The sequence below is a fragment of the Vicugna pacos genome, chromosome 1 (assembly GCF_048564905.1).
Source record: "Vicugna pacos chromosome 1, VicPac4, whole genome shotgun sequence".
In the NCBI taxonomy this organism is placed as follows: Eukaryota; Metazoa; Chordata; class Mammalia; order Artiodactyla; family Camelidae; genus Vicugna; species Vicugna pacos.
The window spans coordinates 81,930,980-81,956,141 of record NC_132987.1 but is presented as its reverse complement, the minus strand read 5'-3'; the positions used below and the strand labels follow the sequence as shown (position 1 = coordinate 81,956,141).

Genomic DNA, 25,162 nt, shown 5'->3' with positions numbered 1-25,162 from the left:
CCCTGCTGCCCACCATCTTGTGTGCTCTTCCATGGTTCTTCCCCCCATTGGGACACTTGGGAAGATAACACATTCCTTGCAGTCAGGCAAGCCTCTGGGACAAGTTTTGGGCGATAGGACATAGATAAAAGCGATGTGATGGTGGATTCTCATCAGCCCTGGCATTACCCAGGTATCATGCGTAAGAAAAACTCTAACTTTGTTGTCTTATGACACTGAGATTTTGGGGGTTGTTTGTTATCGCAACATAACTACCCTTATCCTGTCTACAACACCGTCCTTCTGTTTTATTTTCTTCAGAGCACCTGTCCCTCTTTGAAGTGATCTCATTTATTTATTATTAATGTGTCCCCTACTTCCAAACATTGCCAGGTGCATTAGCTGTACACAGTGTACTAAAGGATTAACTTCCCATATAGTCTGTGGATTCCTAGCAAGCTCAAACAATCTTAACCAGGTCTTTGAGAACAGCCCTTAAGCCCTGTGCTGACTTCTTTGGCATGAGTCTGGTAAATAAGGAGGTGCCTCTGAATAGCACTTGATGAATTAGGCTGGGTGCTTACTACCTCAGTGCTCTCCCTGCACCAGCTCATTTCTCCTGAAGTGGACTTAAATTATTCCAAAAAGACTGAGCAGAACCAGGTAGAATGGTGTTGTTTCCCATCCCTAATGAGGATCTCCAAATATTTACACAAGGAAAGAAGAGAATGTGTATTTCCAGAGCCTACACAGATTCTGCTCTCCCGTACCTCACCCTGTGTAGGTCAGGGGAACATGGTGGTCACAGCCATTGCAGCTCACCAGCCCTGCCTTGGACGTGTCAATTCAGTGTACGACACTTTTAAGGAATGTCCTCATGTAATAAATGAAGGGGTTGCACTGCATCCATAGTTTCCAAACTGTGATCCCCGAGGTGCTATAGGAGAAACAGGAAGGAGATGATTGTGAGTTGATGTTTGTCTGTTCTCCCCTCCTTTGCTTCCTTTTCAGCCGAAGCATCTCTTAAAAAAAAAAGTTTATTTTTTTTATGTTGAGGAGTCTAAATAGCTATTCATTTCAAAATGGATTTTATGATTTTAAACAAGTTTTAAAAAATCAGATTTGATATTTTCTAAAGACCCTTCTGCTTCCAAAGTTCTAAAAATCTAGGAGCCTATTATGTTCAAGTCACTGTGCTGGGCACAGTTCAGTGTGATGAAAATGAAGAAGACGTCACCTCTGTCCTCCTGATTTAGCAGAAGAAAGAGACTCTTGCATGAATAATATCAGGAAATGAATAAAGTTGGAAAAAGGCAGAAGGAGAGGAGAGTACCAGGTGTGGACTGCCTGTGGAAGTCACCACCGTGTGCAAGCCCTGCTGTTATGGCCCCTCTCAGCTGCCGTCCCAGCAGCATGCTTGATGGTGGGGTGATTTCTCCAGACTTGACACAGCAGCTTTTTATTTATTTATGTATTTTTAAATATCTTTTTCCTTTTTTCTCTCTTTCTTCTTTTTAAATTGAAGCATAGTCAGTTTACAATGTTGTGTCAATTTCTGGTGTACAACATAATGTTTCAGTCATACATACATTTTCATATTCTTTTTCACTATAGGTTACTACAAGATGTTGAATATAGTTCCCTGTGCTATACAGAAGAAACTTGCTGTTTATCTGTTTTATGTATAATAGTTAGTATCTGCAAATCTTGAGCTCCCAGTTTATCCCTTCCCACTCCTTCCCCCTCTGGTAACCATGAGTTTGTTTTCTTTGTTGACACAGGGGCTTTTATTGCTTCTTGATTGACTTTTGTACCTCAGCTCCCTAGTGCTCAGCTTCTTGCATTGTTTTTTGCTTATTCATCCCTGAGACTTTTGTCTGATATATTCCATGTCTTTAGCAATTTTCTTTCTTATCAAAACTGCTGGTCACATAGGTCTTGGCAATTTCAATTAGAATTCAAACACTTTTATACAAACACAAAATTCACTCTGATGTCAAGAGCTTCAGGAATAAGAAATATTGACCAATAAGAAATATCAAGTTTGTGTCCCTGGCCACCCTACTACCTTTGATGTTTCAGATACAAGAGTGTTACTGTGTCTCATTTCAGCAGAGTCCTCTGATTCTCCTTGGTTCCAACACAGGGTCTACCACCAGCTGTCTTTGGATTTTGGGTTGTTATTTCACTTCACTTGGCTTCAGTTTCTTCTGTGTACAAAGAGGGTAGATTGTATTAACTTACTGTATTTTAATCTTTCTCTTCTTTTTGGTCATGCATTCATTTATTTAAATTTCTAATTTAAAAAATAGGAAATCTATTCATATGCCTTAAAATCCAAATGCTACAAACATACATAGAGTAAACCTTCTCACTCCTGTCTTCCATCTGCTCAGTTCCCATGCCCACCCTTCCCCATCGGTAACTATTTTTAATTACTTTTTGTTAGTTTTTTGGGTCTTCTTCCAGAAAATGTCCCTGCAAACATAGTCACATACAAATATCTTGCCTTATTAATATATTTGAGGAGTGTACTGTGTACATTTTCTTTTCTCTAGATAGAATGTACCTTCATTCTTTTGTCCAGCTGGTGAGCATTCTGTTTTATCGGTACAGTTTAATTTATTTAACTAGCCTTCTAATAATAGCTATATGAGTTGCTATTATAACTATGTTGTAATAAATATCCTTGTGCATATGTCATCTCTAATGTATGTAAATATGTGTAAGAAGAAATTCCTAGAAGTGGAATTGCTAGGTGAAAGGGTGTATACCCTTTGTAAATTTCTAAGTTGATACCTGTAGTTAAATAGCCCTCCACAGGCATTGCACTACGTGACTCTCCCACTAGTAACATATGAAAGTGTCTCTTTCAGACACTCAGAATGTGCTGCCCAACTCTTGGATTTGTGCCAATCTAGTAGGTTAGATATGGTATCTCAGTGCAGTTGTGATTTGTATTTTTCTTTCTTATGATTCAAGTTAATCATCTTTTAAAGATTTAAGAACTGTTTATATTTTAAAATTCTGTTTCTTATCCTGAGATTTCTCATGGCCTGATGGCAAAAACAACACTCCTCTGGTCTACCCACAGCTTCATCAAGCCATGTCTCCAAGTGACGGATGCCCACAGCACTCTGTCCAGCCTTTGCATTGATTTTACACTTGGAAACACTCTTGGTCTATCCTTCATCTTCCCTGTTCATCTCTTTTTAATTCAACGCTGTACATTTCTTTGGCCTTTGTATGGAATTGCTTTTCAAGAGTAACTCTTCCAGCCAAAACACTTGCTGAGACACTCACTAGGACTGCCTCATTGCTACACAATTCCTTACTGCCTCATTAACCATAAAACACAGAAAACAAAAACAAAAAGCAAGAAAAGCAAACAAAACAACTACGACCATTCCCTTTTTGTAGTCAAATCCAAGAAGATTGGATATTCTTTCACTGAGGAGAGAGTAACCAGTATCATCAGTGAGTGGAATTTTCCCGTGGCTTTTGGTTTGGTAAGATTGTTTGCACTTAGATCCTGTGTAAAGACATATTTGCATCGGGATGCAAATTCATCATAGGGATGTAGAGGGACTTGGCAAAGAAGACTGATATGTGAGAGTCCTTGGCAAATAACAAATGCGTGCAGAAAGGGATTGTGAGGCTTGATGGCATCTGACCGCTACATTCAGCTGTAGATCCTTCTGTCAACTCTGAAGTGTCTGTGTTATTTGGTATTGGACATGACACAATATCCATATCCCCTGGCAAAGGGCTTTCAAAGACAAACAAAGCACTTTAACTTTCCTGTATAGTAAACACCCATTTGCACTATCTAGATAGTTAATAGCATAATGCAGAAAATTTTGACAGGGTAGGTATGATCCAGGACTGGCTTCATGGGCATGTGAACTGTGCAGTTGCACAGGGCTCTGTGCCAGTAGGGCTCCATGCTTAGTTTAATGCTTCTCTGTCACCATCAAGAAATTCATAATAATTTTTGAACAAGGGGACTTGTCCCTCATTTTCATTCTGACCAAACCCCACAAATTATTTAGTGGCCCTGATGCAACCCGTAGTTAGATTGTCTGGTGAATCATGTTGGTTTGTAGAGCAGAGTCCAATGGATTAGTGTTATTTATGAAACATCTGTGAATATCCTTCCTTCTATGATGGTAATTGATACTTCCATTTATAAATATCAGTTGGAAGTGACAACTCTATTCTTGGTCTTAACAGAAAGGGACAATATTTATTTTAATCTTTCACAGCTTACTATAAAAAGCAGACCAGATACAGACATAAGGAGCAAAAGAAAGAGTGAAATATATTCCCTGTGTGCTTGTGAGTCAATATGGAGAACACCATTAAAATCCGTTTCAAAGTTATGCTAAGCATAGCCATTGCTTTTCCACATAAACATGCTAGGTTTCAATCCTAGATATAAATTTAAGCTGAAAAATCTTAATTCAAGTTACTTGCAAAGAAGACAGTCAGAAAGACTTGAAGATTCAAATTTGCCTCCTTGAGCCTAGAATTTTATTTTATTTTATTTTTGTAGTTTTGTATTTTTTAAATTGAAGTACAGTCAGTTACAACATACCAGTTTCTGGTGTACAGCACAATGTCCCAGTCATGCATATACATACATATATCCGTTTTCATATTCTTTTTCATTAAAAGTGATTATAAGATGTTGAACATAGTTCCCTGTGCTATACAGAAGAAACTTTTTTAAAAATCTGTTTTTATATATTGTGGTTAACATTTGTAAATCTCAAACTCCCAAATTTATCACTTCCCATCCCCTTCCCCCTGGTAACCATAAGACTACTTATTATGTCTGTGAGTCTGTTTCTGTTTTGTAGATGAATTCATAGTGTCTCTTCTTCTCCTCCCCCTCCTCCTCCTCCTCCTCCTTCTCCTCCTTCTCCTCTTCTTCTTCTTTAGATTCCACATATGAGTGATATATGATATTTTTCTTTCTCTTTCTGGCTTACTTCACTTAGAATGATGATCTCTAAGTCCACCCATGTTGCTACAAATGGCATTATTTTATTTTTTATGGCTGAGTAATATTCCATTATATAAATATACCACAACTTCTTTATCCAGTCATCTGTCCATGGACATTTAGGTTACTTCCATGTCTTGGCTATTGTAAGTAGTGCTGCTATGAACACTGGGGTGCATTTTTTTGAATTAAGAGTTCCCTCCAGATACATACCCAGAAGTGAGATTGCTGGATCACATTGTAGATCTGTTTTTAGTTTTATGAGGAATCCCCATACTGTTTTCCATAATGGCTGCACCAAACTACATTCCCACCAGCAGTGTAGGAGGGTTCCCTTTTCTCCACAGCCTCTCCAGCATTTATCATTCATGGACTTTTGAATGATGGCCCTTCAGACTGGTGTGAGGTGATACTTTATTATAGTTTTGCATTTCTCTGATGATTGGTGATATTGAGCATTTTTTCATGTGCTTATTGAGCCTCAAATTTTAACTTATCATTTAATAAGTGGTTATAAAACAATCCAATACTAAAATAACATTCCCAAATAAGATACTCAAAAGTTTAACCTGAAGCTATTCTAAATGGTAAGTCCCTTTCCCTTTCTTTGAATCTACAAATTCAAGAAGAAAGTGAGTGATCTGCACTCAGAAGGTAAAATTCAAGGGTAAACATGTATTGTCTTGTGTTGTTATGGAAAAAAAAAACACAGCCCTTAGAAGCAAAAACAAAGTTAGGTTGACTTCAGTGTTAGGGATGCTATTACACAATCAATTCATCGTGTCATAATTGGAAATGTGAGAACCTGTTTAATAAAGAGAATCCTCATCTCTGTTGGAGCCTTAGGGAAGGGAGGAGTTACATACAAAGTAAAATTTGTTTCTATCACCCAGGAACTCTATGGGTTGGTAACAAACTCTGTGCTTCTGTAAATGGCAGGCAAGCCATAATTTATGATACATTAATTTATTTTGCATGCTTTTTTTTTTTTGCTCTATGAGATTAAAAATCAGAACACCTTAAACACAGGGCCAAAGTTCAATTCTCGAATCAGTGTTTCTAGCTCAGATGTGATATTACTTTTAAAAACTCCTCAAATATTTTTGGAGGTCCCAGAAGAGCTCCCTTTAGTGGCTCCCTTCAGACAATGAGCTGAAGATATAGGTCACTTGTCTTTATCTACAAAAGCAACATGGAAAGTGTGGTTGAGGTATTGTCTCTAGAAGTGGATTCTTTTTATACATCTAAATTATTTTCAATTTAACCCATTTTTCAATTTGGATAATTTAGCTTCTTAAATTTTTATTTCAATTGTTAATTTTTTTGGTTGTCTCTTATTATATCAACTGAAGTGTTGTCTTTCAATTTCCTATAATTTTTAGACACATCTAAATAAGCAGTAGGGTGAATTTTTTGACTCAACCTAATTTCTCCAGGCTCTGTTTATAGTAATAATTAAGAATCTACTGCTTTATATATCCTGAGGAAACTAATTTGAAAAGATATATGCACCCCAATGTTCATAGCAGCACTATTTATAAAAGCCAAGACATGGAAGCAACCCAAGTGCCCTTCAATAGATGAATGAGTAAAGAAGTTGTGATATATATATATATATATATATATATATATAGAGAGAGAGAGAGAGAGAGAGAGAGAGAGAGAGAGAGAGAGAGGGAGGGAGAGGGAGAGGGAGAGAGAATAGGATACTGCTCAGCCATAAAAAAATAAAATAATGCCATTTGCAGCAATATGGATGGACCTGGAGATTGTCATACTAAGTGAAGGAAGCCAGAAAGAGAAAGAAAAATACAATATGATATTATTTATATGTGGACTCTAAAAAATGAGACAAATGAACTTATTTACAAAAGAGAAACAGACTTACAGACAGAAAACAAACTTGGAGTTACTGGGGAGAAAGAGGGACAAATTGGGAGTTCAGGATTTTCAGATACTAACTACTATATATAAGATAGATAGAGGAAGGCCCTACTGCATAGCACAGGGAACTATATTTAATACCTTGTAATAGCCTGTGATGAAGCAGAATATAAAAAGTAATATATATGTATAACTGAATCACTATGCTGTACATCAGAAATTAATACAACATTGTAAACCAACTATACTTTAATAAAAAATTTAAAAAAGAATCTATTTATTATTTGGATCTTGATCAGTCCAATAGGAGCAACTAATTTAATTTTAGGTGTTCTGAGTCTTTTTGTTGTTGAGAATCTGTCCTTGAATGAGATTATATTTACTAGGTCATTTTAATGAAGCTATTCATGGGGAACTCAACCAAAGGATCACTGATTCTCACCCATGTGAGCCAAAGTTGGAATAGCAGGTAGAGGAAGATGGGGTTGTGGGAAGCTTTGTAATGTATTATGAATTTAACAAGTTATTCAAAAATCTGATGCATAATACTAATGCCAGTTATTGGGTTTCTTAGGCACATTAAGCCATATATGTGTGTGTGTGTGTGTGAAATTAAAATTTCTAAATGTGACCACCACTCACCTGCTACCAGAATATCATTTCTGTTGTCAGATATGGTGAGTTTAGAGGCAGTTATCCAATTTGGGCATCATTATCATCATGATCATGATTAATAATAACAGCAGCTTTTATTGAGCATTTATTTACTCTTTGCACAGTCCAACTCTAAGTGATTTGTAAACATTACATTTAATGGGTATTATTAATATTCCCATTTTATAGTAGGGGAAGCTGAGATTCTGAGTTAAGTAACTTTGCCCAAGATAATTGAACTAATGATTTAGAGCTGGATATCCTGGATTCATATCCAACTCTGTATCCTCCTTACCCTCATTATCTCCCAAAGGCTTGGTCTCCAAAAACCAACATACTGGGAGATAGGGCTTCAACTTAGAATTTTGAGGGGACACAAACATTCAGTACACACCGTCAACTAAGGGTTAACATAGCATACTTGTAGATGTGAGCCCACAACACACACACACACATACACACATATACCTTGTACAGCAAAAGAAAGATAAATCATAGATCATGTGCAGAATATTAATTACTTCTGTTATTTCCCATTTAAACTACATTTTTTTGATCAAGTACATTTAGTAGTAAACATGAATGTTAGTAATTAACTAAATAGTGGTTTATTTTCTCATCTAACAAGAAACTCAGAGATTGATGTTTGTTGGTGTTGGTTCAACAGCTTGAGGCTGTTGGGGCTGAAGTGTTTATGATTCTCTTGCCTTTTTTTCATGGTTACAAGATGATGGTTGTAGTTGCCTTCCCAGCCCTTGTTTCTACATTTCAGACATGAAAAGGAGAAATGGAAAAGAGCAGAAAGATGTATGCCAGCTGAGTCTTCTAAGGATTTTTCTAGGAGCCCCACCCAACGACTTCAGCTTACAATTTATTGACCAGAACTATATTCTGCTGCCATTACCTGTAAGGAAAGCTGGGAAGTACAGGTTTCCCCCACTTTCTGAAAGTAGAGCATTTCTATGAAGTTTTTATAAGCCAAAATGTTGTAAAGCAAAGAAACTACCTTAGGACACCTTTTGCTAATGGATGCACAGAATAAATGGAGACACAGCACAGATGCTCACAGAGTATGGCGGCTTGATGCTGAGATGCTGAGTGGTTGGCCACCCTTGCTGCTTGGGTGTGCTTTGCCTCTGTGACAGCTGCTGCAAAACAATCGCTGAATGCCATTTTCACTTTTTGCCTCTTTTAATAAAAGCAGAATCCCCTTGGAATTTCTTTTGGTCATGGAAGACAGGTGCTAATATAGGTCTTTCGTAAACGCGAAGTGGCATAAAGTGAACTTCCGAAAAGTGGGGGATACCTGTATAAGTTTTATCTAAGAGTATTAGTATACCCTCTAACACGTGGATTGAGTTGATAAGCAAGAAGAAACAAAGGAGTGTTGGATTGGAAGCCAGCGTTATGTACCAGCATTGGAAGCCAGCACAGCTACATCCCAAGAGCTGAAGAAGTATTGTGAATTCACAGGCCCTCCCTCAATGGGTAGATAGTCCTCTCATGTAGCAAAACAGAAGCTTAGGAAATTCTTGCCACAAAGGGATGTTTAAACGGTACATCTCAAAAGGAACTCTTATTTAAGGGATCAGAGTAAGTAGCATACCTTATACACTAGAGTCTTCTGGAGTCTTTACTCAGAGGACAGCCACTAGTTTAATTCAGTTGCAACCTAGGAAATTTTTTGGTAGCTGGCAGATGTGCTACTTCAAGGCTGCCTCTTGGCTCTCATGATGATTCCTGTTTCTGGTTCCCTGTGGTTGGAGCATGCTGTTTTCTTTCATTCAGAGACATCTTGTTCCTATCTGAGTCACTGCACCATTACTCATCTTGTGTTGACGCCTTGTTGGGGTTTCCATAAGATTATCCAGATGCAGGGACATGAAAATCACTGAGCTGCTGCAGATCAAGAGTGGGGTGTTATGGAATGTGCACTATTTGTATTTCTTTTAATATTTCTTACTTTTAATATTTCTAATATTTCTTATTTCACACTGAACAACTCAAGGTTTTAAAATTTGTAAATCAACATGTAAGTGCTCTACTTTCTGCTGTGAGAAAGATGGAAAGTAAATTCACCTGCCTCTTTAAAAAACTAGAGTTCTAGATCATTGTGGTCACAATGCATAATGCGAGTCCTGTGCAGGGCAGAAGAGAAGCCAGGGACGCTCAGATGGGCATTATAGTAAATCAGGTGAAGGGTTATGAGAGGAAATAGAAGACTCATGAAAGAAACACCTCTGGGATAGAAGGCACAGGATGTGGTGCTGACTGGATGCACAAGAAGAGGAGGGAGAAGAGGAGGCAGAGGGAGGAGTCAGAGTTGATTCAGGCATCAGGCTCCGAGTCTGAGAATGGAGCTGCCACTGCGATGAAGGAGCTCAGAGCAGGATCTGCTTGGTGGTGATAGCGGGGATGATGTGCTTTGTGTTGCCCTTATTCTTTGTGGAGACGGAGAGGATGAAAGTCTGGCTAACTAGACTGAGAGAGAGAGGGTCTGGTATGGCTATCAGAGTGTTTTTGTGTAAATCTCTTCCCAGTCACTTTGTGACAGCATTTGAATTGAATTTGAATTCAAATCCATTGGCAGCCTGCATGAAACTCATTCTTCATTTAAATGCAGTGAGAGTTTGTATTTCCTCACTAGCCCCTCTCCCCCCATCTCTTCCATACCCCTGAGCCTAAATGATCATATACTCCTGGCAAATTAAGCTTAATGTTTTAAATACTTTTTTTTCTTTAAAACTGTAAAATATTATTGCCTAGTTCAGGTTTCAGGGGACATCTTTTTATGTTTGTCAAATTGCTACCAAGCTTTACCAATCCCAAGGTTTTCAACTGGCTTTGACCACTATGACAAATTGCTTGCATGGCAACCTACACCCGTTCTAATAACAATTCTTGAATATATCCTCTTTGTAGAATGATTCCTATTAACAATTGATGAACCATTCCTAGATAATATAGAGTATTTAAGATACGTGAAGATGTTTGACTCTTCTGGTAAGCACCCATACTAATTGCTTCTTTAAACTTACCTTTTACTCCCCAGTTTTCCATATGTAAGTTGGTCCAAGAAGCTGGTTTCGTAGAGTTCTACTGAGGCAGAGAAATGGAATTGGAGTTCATTTCTTTACTTCTGTCTCATTTTGATAGGGCCTTGTATGTGGGCCAAGTTGTGGGACAGAAGCTATAAGCTTATTTAGCTCCATCACCGCTGTGTACTTGGAATATAAAAAGGGCAACATTAATATCAGTTTTCCCTGTCCCATAATCCCTGCCAGATCAGGGCACATAAAAACAGAGTTCTCTCTTTCAGAGAACCTTTGACCTCTCTATTTGACAGCTCAGCTAGCAAGTGTACATCTTTTCTTTTCTTTTTTTTAGCTCTGTCTTGGTTTCATTTTATGTTCTTATCTTTTGTTCTATTTAAACCTACTTTAAGTAACATTTTAGAGATCATAGATCTTACTGTAAGCTTCTTTTGGAGCAGGAAGTACCTGTACATGCATCAGTGAACCCTGGTAGGGATCCCAGAAGCTCCCTCAAGTCTGATCGTGGAATGGACTTGATGCGAGTGATAGAAATCTTTCCTGGTTTTGGTGAAGAGATTATTTCTTTCACATCACCAGCCAGTGGGTACACATATTAGTCAAAAAAACAAGCCAGAAACCTAACATTTGTTGAATCTTTTTTACATGCCAGAAACTCTTCCAAGCTTTTTCCTTAATCCTCACAACAATTCTGAGTTAGGTCTTGCTGTTATCCCTACTTTACAGATGTGAAAACTGAGACCCAGAGATGTTAGTGAATTGTTTGCATGGGTCACACAGCTGCTTAGGGTGGAACTTGAGTTTGAACCCAGGCCATTTGATTCCTGAGCCCTCATGCTTAACAAGTACATGATATTGTCTCATTATGATGGAATTACGACAATTTCACTGGCCCTGCCCCTCTGTTCTCATGCCACCTTAATTCCTTATAATGTGCCTCTAAATATTTTTTGCCTACAGGGATTGTGTCACATATGCTCACAGACGAGTTAACAATTACAAAGGCACCACTGCCGGATCCTTCCATGTCTTCTAGGCACTAAGGGATCCCAGAATCTCTGAGAAGCCACTGCTGTGGGGTGGGGCCAGCTCTGGCCAAGGTGAAAACACCCTTTCCCTGCTGTGCCATACTCTGGGATCGAGACCTCAAAGCTGTGCCGAGGTCTTGCTGCATTTTAAACCTCTTTTTCAGGTTTTTAATCTCCCTCCTCTGTCCAAGAGTCAAATATGAGTCCCGCTGGAGAATGACCAGAGTTACAGCCACCATGTTGGGCTCACACCCCCTTATCCATCCCTTCATAAAATTGTCTTTGTGATTGGTGGGGCTCATTATGCATCACTTTCTCTTCAACATGGGTTCTCTCCTTAAAGGCTTCTCAGGCACACACAAAAATGGGCCTCTATCAGCACATTCTTCAGTTTTCTAAACGTAGCTAGGCTGGTCAGAATCCCAGAATCCTCAGTGCCATCCCATGAGCCACCACCAATTCCACAAATCAGACGCTTCCCTCTAGCACTCCCATAGCCACTGTGGGCTCCGTCCAGCTCAGAAGGGCAGGGAAAGGGGGGCAGAAATCAGGCTGCTTTTCTGACTTGCACCTGCTTAAGCCAGGAGCTCAGGGCTACACTCTAGGTGTCATCATATTCTGGGTTTCCTCTGACAGGCTGTAACTGAGTCTGATTTGCCCATTTGCCCTGACTTGGTAGTAAAAACTTAAATACAAATGGTTTCTTGGGGCTGGAGGCTTCATCTTAGCAAAAGGAGAGCTTCCTTCCCAGATATTTCACTTCTGTGGGCAGGGCTTGAGATTTCTTGACCAAGTTCTCATCCGTACTTCCTACTGAGGCATGAGTGACGGTTTTGCTATAGTCTAGGCAATTTTCACATATTCTTATAAAATCTACGGTGGCCACTTTCTTTTCACCTCAGTGTCAGCACTGCAGCCTCAGCAGAGGTGAGACTCTGGTGACTCTTCCTGCCTTCCTGGAAGCCTGAGCTCCCTCACAAGCCTTTCACTGTGACCCCGCCCCTTGCAGTCCTTTCATCTAAGTGCGCCTCATCCGCTTGCCATTCTGCTGCTTCCTTGCTGCTTTTCTCTTAGACTGTTCTATCCTTAACAGAACTAGAAGCATTTCCCCTGCCTTCTGACGTCGATTTAGAAAGGCAGCTTATTCTCCTCTACGTCCCCTAACAACCTTCCGTATTCGAGGGCCGTGCCTGGATGCTTTCACACACCAAAGCTTGGCACACTTTCATTCACCCTCCTCGTCTCTTCGCTCACTTTCATTCGCACCCCACCCCACCCCACCCTGGATGATCTGAGCAGTGCGGGCTGCTGTCTGTCTACAGCATTCCCCGGTTATTTGGTCAACCACTAGGGGGATTCTTTAGTAGGGGGGCGGGGGAGGCAAGTAGGATGGTTTGACACCTTTTAGATTAACCCAGCCATGCTTGCCAAGACTCTTATACCACTCTGAGAAGGCATACAGTATTTTTACAAATTGAAAGCCCATAGAGGAGGGCTTACAATCACACTTCCAGGGCTGGCTTCTCAGTCACTCTGGGGAAGAGTTTACAATGTTTCGCAGTTGTTACTGACCCTCCCAAGTTGATCCTCAACAAGGGTCCTTCTGTCTGGTGTCTTTTTAGACAATAGAAGGAGACTGAGTTCTGTTCAGAAGCAAAGGAAAGCTTTATTCTTTGAACAGAGAACGGGGAGGTGTGAGCCGGAGCTCCAGAACGCACGGGCTCCCTGGCAGGCCTGCTTCACAGGGACCTCGTCAGCGGGAGGGGGCGGAGCTCTCGCGAGGCTGCACAGCTGTGCTGCTCAGGCGCCGATCGCAGTGCCAGGTGCGGCGTCTCTGCACACGGCCCCCCGCCGCCATCTTATTTTGCGGGTCGGGCACAGCGCTCCTGGGAACGGCCCCGAGCTGAGGTGTCAGTGCAGCCATTTCGCAGGAGGAACTCTAGTCTGAAGGGCCGGCGCAAGGCCTCTGCACGCAACGCCCTGAGAGCAAGCGAAACTAGATTAAGCACAAAGGAAAAGAGAAAAAAGGTTTGAATTTATTTTATTACCCAGATTCTACGTTTATTTCCTGGAAATTGTTAATGGGCTTTGCTGGTGACACAATCTTGGGCAAATCATTCAAGTCTGTAAAGATACTCCTGTGGGTATGTCTGGATACACCCATTCCTGTGTGTTCCCATGGCCCCTGCAGGGTGGTTTCCGTAACTCCCTCTCACTTCCCTGGTGATAGCCCAGCCCCACACTACCTCTTGGCATTGCTTAGCAGGTGATTTGGTGGTTTGTTGAGGAGGGACTGACAAGCCCTAGTAGGAGCTTTTATTAGTTGCTATTAATAATAATTGTCACTATTATTAACAATATTAGCTGCTATTATTAATATTATTATATTACTATTATTACTAATAATAGCAACTAATATTAGCTACATTTCAAAAGCATCCACCATGTGCCAGACACTCTGCCCCTTTCTGTACATTAGCTCATTTTATCTTCAAATGATGAAGTAGGTATTTTCCACATTTTGCATATGACTAAGCTCAGATGAAATAACCTGTTCAAGGTCACTCAATTTCCCAGTGCCTCAGCAGGTGCAGCTTTAAAGCTTGTGCAATTTCCACTTATGTTCGCTTCTACTTGAACGAACTTGGGTGATGGAGATGTGCAGACAAACCATCCAGCAAGCCCAGGAATTAATAATGCTGTCACACTGATGTGCTCCCAGCGATAACTTGAACTTTGGGATGCGGCTGGGAAATGGCCTTTTGTCTCAAAAACCCAGCTTGAGCCCTTCACCGATTAGATAGGCTTTCTGAAAACTGGACATTGGAGGCTGGTGCGGTGATACCTGCTGGACTGGAAAGGACTTTTTGAAGGGAACTTGGGGGCCTCTTGTCAGAAGCTGCTGGTGGTTCCTTCTTTTTCTCCTCCTTTCTGATTTTCCCCACTAGAATGTAAGCTTCTTTAAGGAAAAGGCCTTTGTTCATAGAAGTACAGCTGGAAAAGAATGCCAGGCACAGAGAAAATGCTAACTAAATATTTATTGAGTAAATGAAAAATTAGGTGAAAAATCTCTTTGTCAACTCTCTGAGAACCAGCTACTCCTGACGTCGTGTCTGCCAATTTCCTAGAAACCGAGGTAGTCTATTATGTATCTGTTGTTTCGTGGTTGGCCTCATTTTAACCATTGCTGTGTAACAGGCAAACCCTGCCTTCTCCCAGACAGCTGTTGAGACCCCCAAACAGACAAAGAGACAAAGACAACTGCAGGGCTTAAATGGAGGGTGATGGGGTTGGCCTCCTATGCTTGTCTGAATTTCCACAACTCAAACTCTTCCTGATTCCTCCACGAAGGAGCACCATTCTTTATAAGAAGTACTGTGTCCTTGCAGTTAATCCCCAGTTTTCTGGGGACTCTGATTCTTTGCTTCTTAATTCTTTAAGAACTAGACAAACTACTTGTAGCCTTACTTTTTCTAACTTGAAAGATTCTTATACTAAAAATGAAAAACAAAACCTAAAAACAAAATCAAACCCACCAGCAGTAAAATATAGATGCAGTCATAATTCTGCACCATTTCTAGAAGGAGAAGTCCTTTGGTAGGTGTTTTCTTACCATCTGGTGCTATTAATTAGGTGGGAGTCCTGACTTCTGCAGATTTCCTGGAGATGAACTGTTTGTTTGACATTGAGAGAAAACAGATTCATGTCCCCTAAAACTTAAAATAAAAACATAAACCTCAAATACAGGAAGGAGGTGCCACATGCGTTCTCTAGATTTTGTGTATTTACCTTCCTATTGAGCTTTGTAAGTATGGTGACTAGATTTTTGATGTGCCAGATTCTCTTCCACTATTAAACTGGCTCTAGGAGCATTTTGTAAATGGACCTAAGCAGCAGCTATAATTACATGTATTGGTTTGAATGAGCAGAGCCTTCTGGAAAGAGGGCTTCTTATGTGTTAGTCCCAGAGCCTTGGGCCACGATGCCCTCTCCTGCCGAGCCAGCCTCCCAGGCCTGGGGTTGTAGACCAGGCTCCAGCCCTGGAACTACTGGGTCTGCAAGTCAAATAGTGAGTTTCCTTGGTTTCTCCCCATAAGCTGTGGTGCTGAAGATCGCTATCTGAAGGGCATTGTGAGGAAGAGTTTTCAGGAAGCATGAATGAACTGTAGTGGAGTCAGCTAGGGAAGGACTCACAGAACACAGTACTTGACACATCATGGAAGCCTAGTAACTGCTTGTTGAATAAATAAACAAAAGAATGAATAAATGAATTTGAAAACGGACTGTTTGAGCCATTGGCAACCTAAGACTCTATGTGGATACTAGTTTCTTGTTCTCAATTTTGCTATCATTTGGAAAGCGTTTATCAGAGTAGCTTAGTGGGGAGGGAAAAAGCAATGACTGCCCACTGAAGGAGGAGTCTTGTGGCAATATGTACCCGTGTCAGGGGTAGTGCAATGACAGACACCTCAAGGATGGAGATGTTTCTAGCTAGTGAGTGAGTTTGCCTTCATGCTGGAGTGAAGTGGGCTGACATGCAGAATACATGTCTCTGTACGACTAGTTTCAGTTTATTGGTTATGTGAATGTAGGAATAGAAATGCCTTAATTTCTAGGACATTCCATAGTTTTCAAGATGTATTATTTTTACATGCTTAACATTTCTCCTGTTCACATGCTCACTCCATCCTGACTCACTCTCTCTGGTTTTGTTGTTCATATTAATACACAAAATGTGTCAAGTTCTTCAACAATGGAAGTTAGTTGTTTTTCTTATTTCTCTCTGCACATACTCTGTGACCATAAATGTACTTCAAAAAGGGAAACATAAAAAGGAAATTAATCAGAGTATCTGTTTGTTTCCATGGCACCTATGAAGAATGGACTTTTCATGGATAAAACAAGCTTTAGCTTAAAGCATCTTCCCTTGAGAGATATCATGTAAGGTCAACCATGCAATTCTGCACTGGAGAGAAGATCCTGGGTGCTGCTACCTATTTAGGGCATTTATGAAATCGCATTCCCAGGATTGGCATGGTATTGTTGGAAGGCAGTTATTTCCACAACTAGGAAAGAAATCCATGCTTGCCTGAGTGTAGGAAGTTAACCATGTTCATCCTCCATCAGAGAGCAGAGTTTCTCGGCTGTGAGGGAGCTGTACCTGTCACCCCTCTGAACTGTAAGCTCTTTGAAGGTACAACCAGGCCATTATTCATCCATGTATCCCCCCTTGCAGAGATGTAGTTCTTGGCACATAGTGGATCAGTGTTTCTCTAACTCTTCCACTAAAATACTCTAAGTGGTATGAATTTGTATTTCTTGGGCACTGGTGAGTGAGGCCTGGAGGCCAATTTAGAAGAACCTCATGGCACACATGACATTTCTCTGTTATTTTATTTTTAAAATTTATTTGTATTTTGTTTTCTAAATGATGATATGTTCCTTTAAAAAATTCAAATAAAATCAATGCCCTTGAAAGATGCATTATGTTTACAGTGAGGCTTTGGGAACTCTGGCTACATCATATATTCCCAGATGTACAAATACTTCAGGTTTAAAAGTAGGAAGTATTTGTCTTAGTCAGTTCAGGCAACTATAACAAGAACAGCATAGATTGGGTGATTTAAATAACAAACCTTTATTTCTTGCAGTTCTGGAGGCTGAGAAGTCCGAGATCAGGGTGCCAGCATGGTTGGGTTCTAGTGAGAGCCCTCTTCCTGGTTTCCTCATTTGTTAGTGCTCTGTTCTCTCCATCCCCTTAAAAGGACACTAATCTTCTTCATGAGGGCTCCAGCCTCATGACCTAGTTGTCTTCCAAGGATCCCACCTCTGAACACCATTGCATTCAGTATTTAGGCTTCAACATGTGAATTTTGGGGCAGGTGAAAATAGTTAAGTCCACAGCAGTATTCCAGAGACATTTGTTGAATAAACAAATGATAGAAACTTAAGAGTTGGGAGGACATGTAGAGGTTAGGAATACAATCTTCTTTGTAACTCAAAAATTTCTTCTATAGTGTTCTTGACAGCCATTCCCTCACCTTCTACTTACAGTGACAAGGCAGATTACTGCCTCTCAAAGAAGTTCAATGTATTTTTGATTATTATTAATTTAAAATATTAATGTACTTTTTTAGAGAAATTTTATGTTCAAAGTATAATTCAGTGGAAAATACACAGTTCCCACATAACCACCACCACCCAAACACACACACAGTCTTCCCCACTATCAACATCCTCACTTGAGTGTTACATTGTTATAAATGATGAACCAACATTGACACATTATCTAAGTCCTTAGTTTACATTAGGGTTTACTCTTGATGTTGTGTGTTATGTGGACTTGACAGATGTATAATGGCATATATCCACCGCTACACTATCGTGCATAATAATTTCACTACCCTAAAAATCTGTGCTTAGCCTATTCCCCACCCACTCCCTGCTAACCCCTGGAAAACTCCTGATCTTTTTATTATCTCCATAGTCTTGCCTTTTTCAGAATGTTGTATAGTTGGAATCAGAATACATAGCCTTTTCAGATTGTTTTCTTTTACTCAGTAATATACATTTTGTGTTCCTCTATGTCTTTTCATGCCTTGATAGCTCATTTCTCTTTAACACTGCATAATAGCCTATTACCTGGATGTACCACCATTTATTTATCCATTCACCTACTAAAGGACATCTTGGTTGATTCCTAGTTTTGGCAATGATGGATAAAGCTGCTATAAACATTCATGTGCAGATTTTTGTGAGTTCAATGTAGTTTTTACTTGCTATTTTTCCTTACACTAAGTGGAAATATGACCTCCTGTAACTTCTCTGCATTTGGTGACATAAAATACTGTCTAGTCTTTCTTTTGTACATGAAGACAGCTATCTAGGAATTCCTATTTTTTTTTAAGTTAAAGAGCACTAATTCTGCCAACTTTTTCTTATGTTGTAGAATCTTCAGTCTTTTCAGTTTCCTGGTTACCTACCTCTGGGTAAACTCCACTGTTACACAAGGAGACCAGTGGGCAGATATGATTGCATCAGACCCAGAGAGCAGAGGGACCATCACTCTCCCTGTTCTGGGCAAGATATCCTGCTAATGTCATTAATTTGAGTTTGTATTCAGTCTTTTGGAAATTGTACTACTAAATTCATCAAACAAATTTGCATTTATTTTAACAAACTTATTGTTAGGCTAGTCTTCTCCAAACTACTTTTTTCCCAGAGGACTTTTAGAACTTAGAAGCTAGACTTTCTACATATACCTATTAACCTTCCTCTTATTAATTTTGGCTCATTGTTCTAGCTTGTTGAATATATTTCTTCCTTTTAAATATTGATTCTTTTATCAAATGTGTTATCCATTGCCCCTTGTTCAAATGTTCTTATGATAAAGAATCTATTCATGACAGAACTTTTTATAAGTACAGATGAGCTAAAAGAAGAAAACAAATATGTTCCCTAACTCATTGCCAGAGATAAATATTACTAGCACTTTAGTATGGTATGTCTGTCTAGTCTTCTCTTTGCACGTATGTATACCCTACATGCACGTGTATGATACATGTGCATTTATTGCCACACATATATGACACATATGATCATACACCATAGTTTATTTTATGATTTTCCTTTTTCCTCACTTTATTCATCTTTTATTTTATATATTTAAAAAATACTCATGAAGTACATAGTATTGTAGGGGATCACTGGGAATACAGTGATGATTGATGCAAATGTACTGCTGTTTATTTAATTAGTCTTTTATTATTTGACATTTAGATTTTCCAAATGTTTTGCTATAATTAACACCCATATAGCTAAATTTTTGCAAACATCTGTGACTGTTTCCTGAGGAAGTGGAACTGTGACTCAGAGAGTAAGTAAAATTGTAAAAGATTTTGATAAGTTTTAGTAAATTGTCCTCCAGAAAGTTATGAAATGATCTTGCTGTATGTTATTTGAAAACTTGATAACTGTTTCTTTTATTTGTCAGCAAATTATGGATAAAAATGTTAAGCAAGAGAGGACCAATGATAAGATTTTGAGGAAAACTTGTAAGTCATTCTTCCAAAATTATATTAGTTCCTTAATTAACTTTCTGTGGTGACAATTGTTTGCTCAGTTATAGTATAACGTCCCTATATTTCTATATTTTTATCAACCATGGTTTTATAAGAAACTTTGTTGGATGTTTTCCTGAAATCAGTATAGCCTGTATCTACACATCCCTGTCTCCAACAATACAACAATCCTATGAAATGATAGCAATTTTATTAGTTCAGTGTAATATTCTCCATAAATTAGGCTGGTTCCCAATGCTCACTACTTTCTGTAATAGCACTGTCTAGTGGAACTTTCTGCAGTGGTAGAGTGTTCTATTACCAATGCTGCCCAGCATGGTAGCCACTAGCCATATGTGGCTACTGAGCAGTTAAAATGTGCCTAATGTGATTCAGGAACTGATTTTTATTTTTTGAAATTTAAAATAGTTTAAATTTAAATAGTGAGATGTGACCATATTGCACAGCACAGCTTTAATATCTGGTAAGCCAGATGTCTAATAACTATCGTATACTATAATTGAAGTTCAGTATTAAGCTGAGAGACTCATGGTTCCTGAAGTGCACTGGTTTTTTTCTCTCACTTTGTTCTTAATTGTAATTTTTTTTCACTGCTTCAACTTGTAATTTCTTAAAGATTTCTGAACTGGCTTCTGTGCCAGTGATTCATATCAGCAAGTTGTTTTCAGACCCTGGAATATAATTGAATCGAATGATAATTGGTTCTTTCAAATCATCCTGGTTTCATTTCCTTTAACAAGATTTTTCTTATTATGTGACCATCATTCTCCTTGAAAGAAAGATAAGCAAAAAAAAATTGAGTAATTTTGTTTTTCACTTTTCATCTTTGACATTATTCTCATCTTTCCCAAACAGTTGGCTCTCCTCCTACTAATTTTTTTTAAAGGTAATGTAGCTGATGGGGCCCTTTCTGTTGTCAATAACATTTTTGTTTCACAATCCTAGAATATTTTGGTTATTATCGTTTTTGTTGTAATACTTTTAGCATTATACTACTCTTTCATGTCCATCTATAATCATAAAGTTTTTATTTCTGCCCTAGTTTTTTTGATGCCACTTAAAAATTTGAGTTTAACAGGAACATGTGTATCCATACATATTTCTTTGACTGTTTCTCTCTTTGCATCCCCTGGGAATCAAATTTAATTATATTTTAACTTGGTTCAACCTACCAATGGTGTTGGGCTTGAGTTGGTTGGAGATTCCTTGAATTAGACATGAACTTTGCCATCAAAAGGCCTATACTCTACTAAGGTAATCAAGCTTGTATACTACAAGCTACATGCAGTAGAGCATGTGCTTATTAAGAGAATTTACAATGTCTTGGGGAGAGCATAGCAGAGAAACAGGGTTAATTTTGCTTGCAGAGCATGTCGAATGGAATAAGGAGGTTTTGAAAAATCGGAGAAGTCTGAAACAGAAATGATGTTGGAGCTAGAATGAATCAGAGCTTGTAGCACAGAGAAGCTGTGTAATATGGTGTCCTATTCATGAATGAATAACACGAGCAGAAGCAGGAGTGACTGATACATTCTGGACTTCATATCTGGTCCTGCAGCTGGAGTATAGAGTACTTCTTGGGGGAGTGAATAGAGATGAGGCTGAAGTTAAGGAACAACTAAATGGTAAGGGGCCATGAATATTATGCTAAGGGACTTGGTTTTATCCCAAAAGGAGTAAACTTGAATGTTCTTGAGCAGAGAAGGGAAATAGATTCTTTTTATAAAAACAATTTTGGTGACATCAACTTAAGACATGTTAGACTTTGGAAAACTTGTGGAGGGGAAATCATTAGTCAAGAAGATGATGAATGTAGGGCAGCATGGAGTAATGGAGAGGAGGGGTTTGAAGGGAGTGACATTTAGGAGATAGAAGTGATAGGATTAGGTGGCTGATTGTGGGGGAAAGGAAGAGGCTAGAAGATGATTCACAAGTTTCTCATATGTTCTATTGTTTTTATTAGAGTTCACTTTTTCTCTTGAGTCACTTTCCCTTCAGGATCTCTGGATATGAGATCATGTCTGTCTTTTTTTCTGAACTTTTGGAAACTATTTTCCCAATGGCAAATGAGTGTGTGCTGATTTTATCCAGTGTTCCAATCCTACTGTCCTAGAAATTCCAAGATGTGTTCATCACGTTTTTAAAACTTCTTTATTTTGAGATCATTTTAGACTTACAGAAAAGTTGCAGAAGTAGTCCAGTGAGTTCCCATACACCCTTCACCCTGCTTCTATCTAACATCTTACATAACCATAGAACAATTACCAAAACCGAGAAAGTAACCTCAATAACCTTAGTTCATTTACTATTAACTGAGTTACAAAATTTATTTGGATTTCATCAGTTTTTCCACTGATTAGTTTTTCCATTCCAGAATCCAACCAAGGTTCACACACTGTGTTTAGTTGTCACATTTCCTTTGTGTCTTCCAATCTGTGACAATTCCTCAGTCTTTCCGTTTATTCATAACCCTGATGATTTTGGGAAGTACTGGTCAGTTATTTTTGTAGAGTACTCCTCAACTTGAGTTTCTCTGTTGCTTTCTCATGATTAGACTGAGGTTATTGCAAAGTATATCACAAATGTGACCTGTCCTTCTCAGTACTTCGTATCAGGAGGTGCATGATGTCAAGGAGTATTACCAGTGGTGTAAACTTTGATAACTTAGCTAGAATGATGTCTTCCAGGATCTCCACTACAAAGTTACTCTTTCCCCCTTCTTATTACTCAGTGTGTTGTGGAAAGTTCTTTGAGAATGTGCAAATATCCTGTTTTTGCTTAAACTTTCACCCATTAATTTTAGCATCCTTCAGTACACCTTACTTGCAGCCATTATTACTGTGCTGTTCTAATAGTTATTTTCTATTTGTTAATTGAAATGTTTCTTTTTAAAAAAAATAACCTGATGTAAACCATACTTAAAAAGATAAAATTGTGCTAATTTTTCCCAGCTTTATTGAAACATTGTTGACAAATTATACATGTAAATTTAAGCTATACAACATAATTTGATATCCATATGTATTGCCAAATAATTACCACAATAAGGTTAGTTAACACCTATACTCCTTCACGTAATTACATTTGTGTGTGTGTGTGTATGGAGATAACATTGAAGATTTACTCTCTTAACTTTCAAGTATATAATACAGTATTGTTAACTATATTTGCCGTGCTACACCTTAGATTCCCCTGAATATATTCATCTTATAGCTAGAAGTTTGTATCATTTGCCATCTCCTCATCCCCCACTCCCCCTTCCAAGCCCCTGGCAACCAACCACCAATCTACTGCCTATTTCTATGAATTCAGCTTTTTTAGATTCCACATAGAAGTGATATCATACAGTACTTGTCCTTCTCTGTCTGACTTATTTCACTTAGAATAATGCCCTCAACATCCATCTATGTTATTACAAACGGCAAGATATATGGCTGAATTATGTGTGTAATATTTATAATGTATATAAGTATAAATTATATATAATATTTTACTAATTCATCCTTCAGTGGACACACAGGTTGTTTCCATGTCTTGACTGTTGTGCATAATGCTGCAAAGAACACGGAGGTACAGATATCTTTTCCAGATATTGTTTTCACTTCCTTTGGATATATACCCGGAGCGGGATTCCTGGATCATTTGGCAGTTCTACTTTTAATATCCTGAGGAACCTCCATGCTGCTTTCTATAGGGGCTGTACCAATTTGCATTCTCACCAAAAGGGCAAGAGGGTTCCACTTTCTCCACAGTCTGACCAATGCTTGCCATCTCTTGTCTTTTTGATAACAGCCATTCTAACAGATGGGAGGTGGTATCTCATGAAATACTTTCATAAGGAAGAGTTGTCTCTTTTCCCTCATTTATTTATTTGTTCAACCATTTGTCTATATTTAGATCGATTCATGGGTGTTGATTTTTCACTAGGGTTACAATTTTAGATAACTTTTAGTTCATTTGTTGGTAAAGTTTTTCCACCTTTGGCTGTCGGGTACACTTTCAGGCTCCCATGCCATCTTCACAGGCTTGTGTCCTTTAGTTTTGAGCACTTTCTTATTGTCTAGCACTGCAAGATGCTTTATGCTCTTCTTGTATTTCCCCTGCCCCAGGCCTGGAATCAGCCAGTTCTCCAGGGAGTGCTCACAACTTTTTAACATGTTCTATCACTTCTGCTTCACCAAGCAGTTCTTCATTGTTGATTGGAATTGAGTTAAAAATAGAAGAATGACAAATTAAGGGTTCTCTTTTGTGCTTCCTCAAACTTATGAGAGAGAAAACATTTCAGTAAGGCATGCTGAATTTGCATTCAACCAATATGTCTAAGAGCCCACTCTGTGTCGGTGCTGGGTTAGGTATGACGATGGGCGCTGCTCAGAGGGAATGCTCTCTGGCTTGTTCCGTACTTTGGTACCACATACTGGTACCAAAGAGGTAGAGCTCTTCTTTAAGTAACCTGAGTTTTAATTTGATATGCTTCGTCTGATAGTGCAGGATTCCACTAACCTAAAATGTCCCCTGACTCCCAATGTGTTGAGATGTGCTCAGGGTGGGGGGTGTGTGTCTCATCTGTGCTCACAAACAAGGCCAGTGAGTCATGTTCAGTTACTGTGAGGAAGTCTCTGTTCCTTGTCCTGTTCTCCAGCTCCCTTCCTCCATTGTGAGTCAATAGAAAAAACTGTCTTCCCCTGTAAGTAATTTCTGGTCGGTGACGGAATTCCCTGATTATGTCTGGTTACGTTCCTGAAGATGTAAGAATTAAAGAGGAACGAGAAGAACCAGAAACAAAAAAGGTAAGGAAGGTAAGCAGTGTAGCTTCAGGACATCCTAAAATTTAAGCATGTTTTCTTGGATGATTCTCAGTGCAAATGGAGAACAAGTATGCCTATTGACTGAGCCAGACCAGAGACAGAGAGAGAGGGAGTCCACTGACGCTGCCTCTGCAGACCAGCATTCCTGGCCACGAAGCAGCGGGAAGAGTACATTCTCAGGGGAAAAGAGCACGTGTCCAGCACAGTGCAGGAGGGGTCACCAAAGAAGGGAACAGGAAGGTTACAGGCTTCGACATTACTCAGCCTGACCTTGAGAATTCAAGAATTAAATTGTTGGTCATTGATTTCATATTTAAACCATACTAAGTAGCATTATTCTTAGGGGTCTTTGCTCTTGAAAAGCAAAGATTAAGAATTCAGTTTTGGAATCAGATAAGCTTAGGTTTAACTTCTCACTCCATGTCATAATTTGTGTTTCCTTGATAAAATTGTTAATGTTTTTTAATCCTATAGTTCTTCATTTAATGATTATCTGCCCCATTGTCTATGAGAGGCTTAAATAAAATGGTGCATGTAAAATTCTTAGCACAAAACCTCTCACATTAGTAAGCATTCAGCAATGTTAGCTATTGAATTAAACTGAATTATTGGTTGTTGAAATAGTAAATAGCATTTTTCTTTACATATTGCAAAGACTATTCACATA

General features: G+C 38.9%; 1 protein-coding gene and 1 long non-coding RNA gene across 11 annotated transcripts in view; one reads left to right on the top strand and one right to left on the bottom strand.

The window, feature by feature from the left end:
• The window catches only part of ZPLD1 (zona pellucida like domain containing 1), a 451,025-nt gene that overhangs the window by 156,924 nt on the left and 268,939 nt on the right, over window positions 1-25,162 (top strand). For 2 of the 10 annotated variants that reach the window (XM_072966161.1, XM_072966134.1), the window contains exon 1: window positions 13,462-13,634. The exons of the other annotated variants lie outside the window; for them this stretch is intronic. The gene's annotated coding sequence lies outside the window, so the exon portion shown is untranslated. Of the gene's footprint in view, window positions 1-13,461; window positions 13,635-25,162 lie in introns of those variants that run through there. 10 annotated transcript variants of the gene reach the window in all.
• LOC140697803 (uncharacterized) lies at window positions 1,959-11,379 on the bottom strand. Its single transcript, XR_012075152.1, has 4 exons — window positions 11,026-11,379; window positions 10,564-10,749; window positions 9,132-9,424; window positions 1,959-2,189 (listed from the first exon to the last, which is right to left on the bottom strand). It is a non-coding gene; the product is annotated as an uncharacterized lncRNA (long non-coding RNA).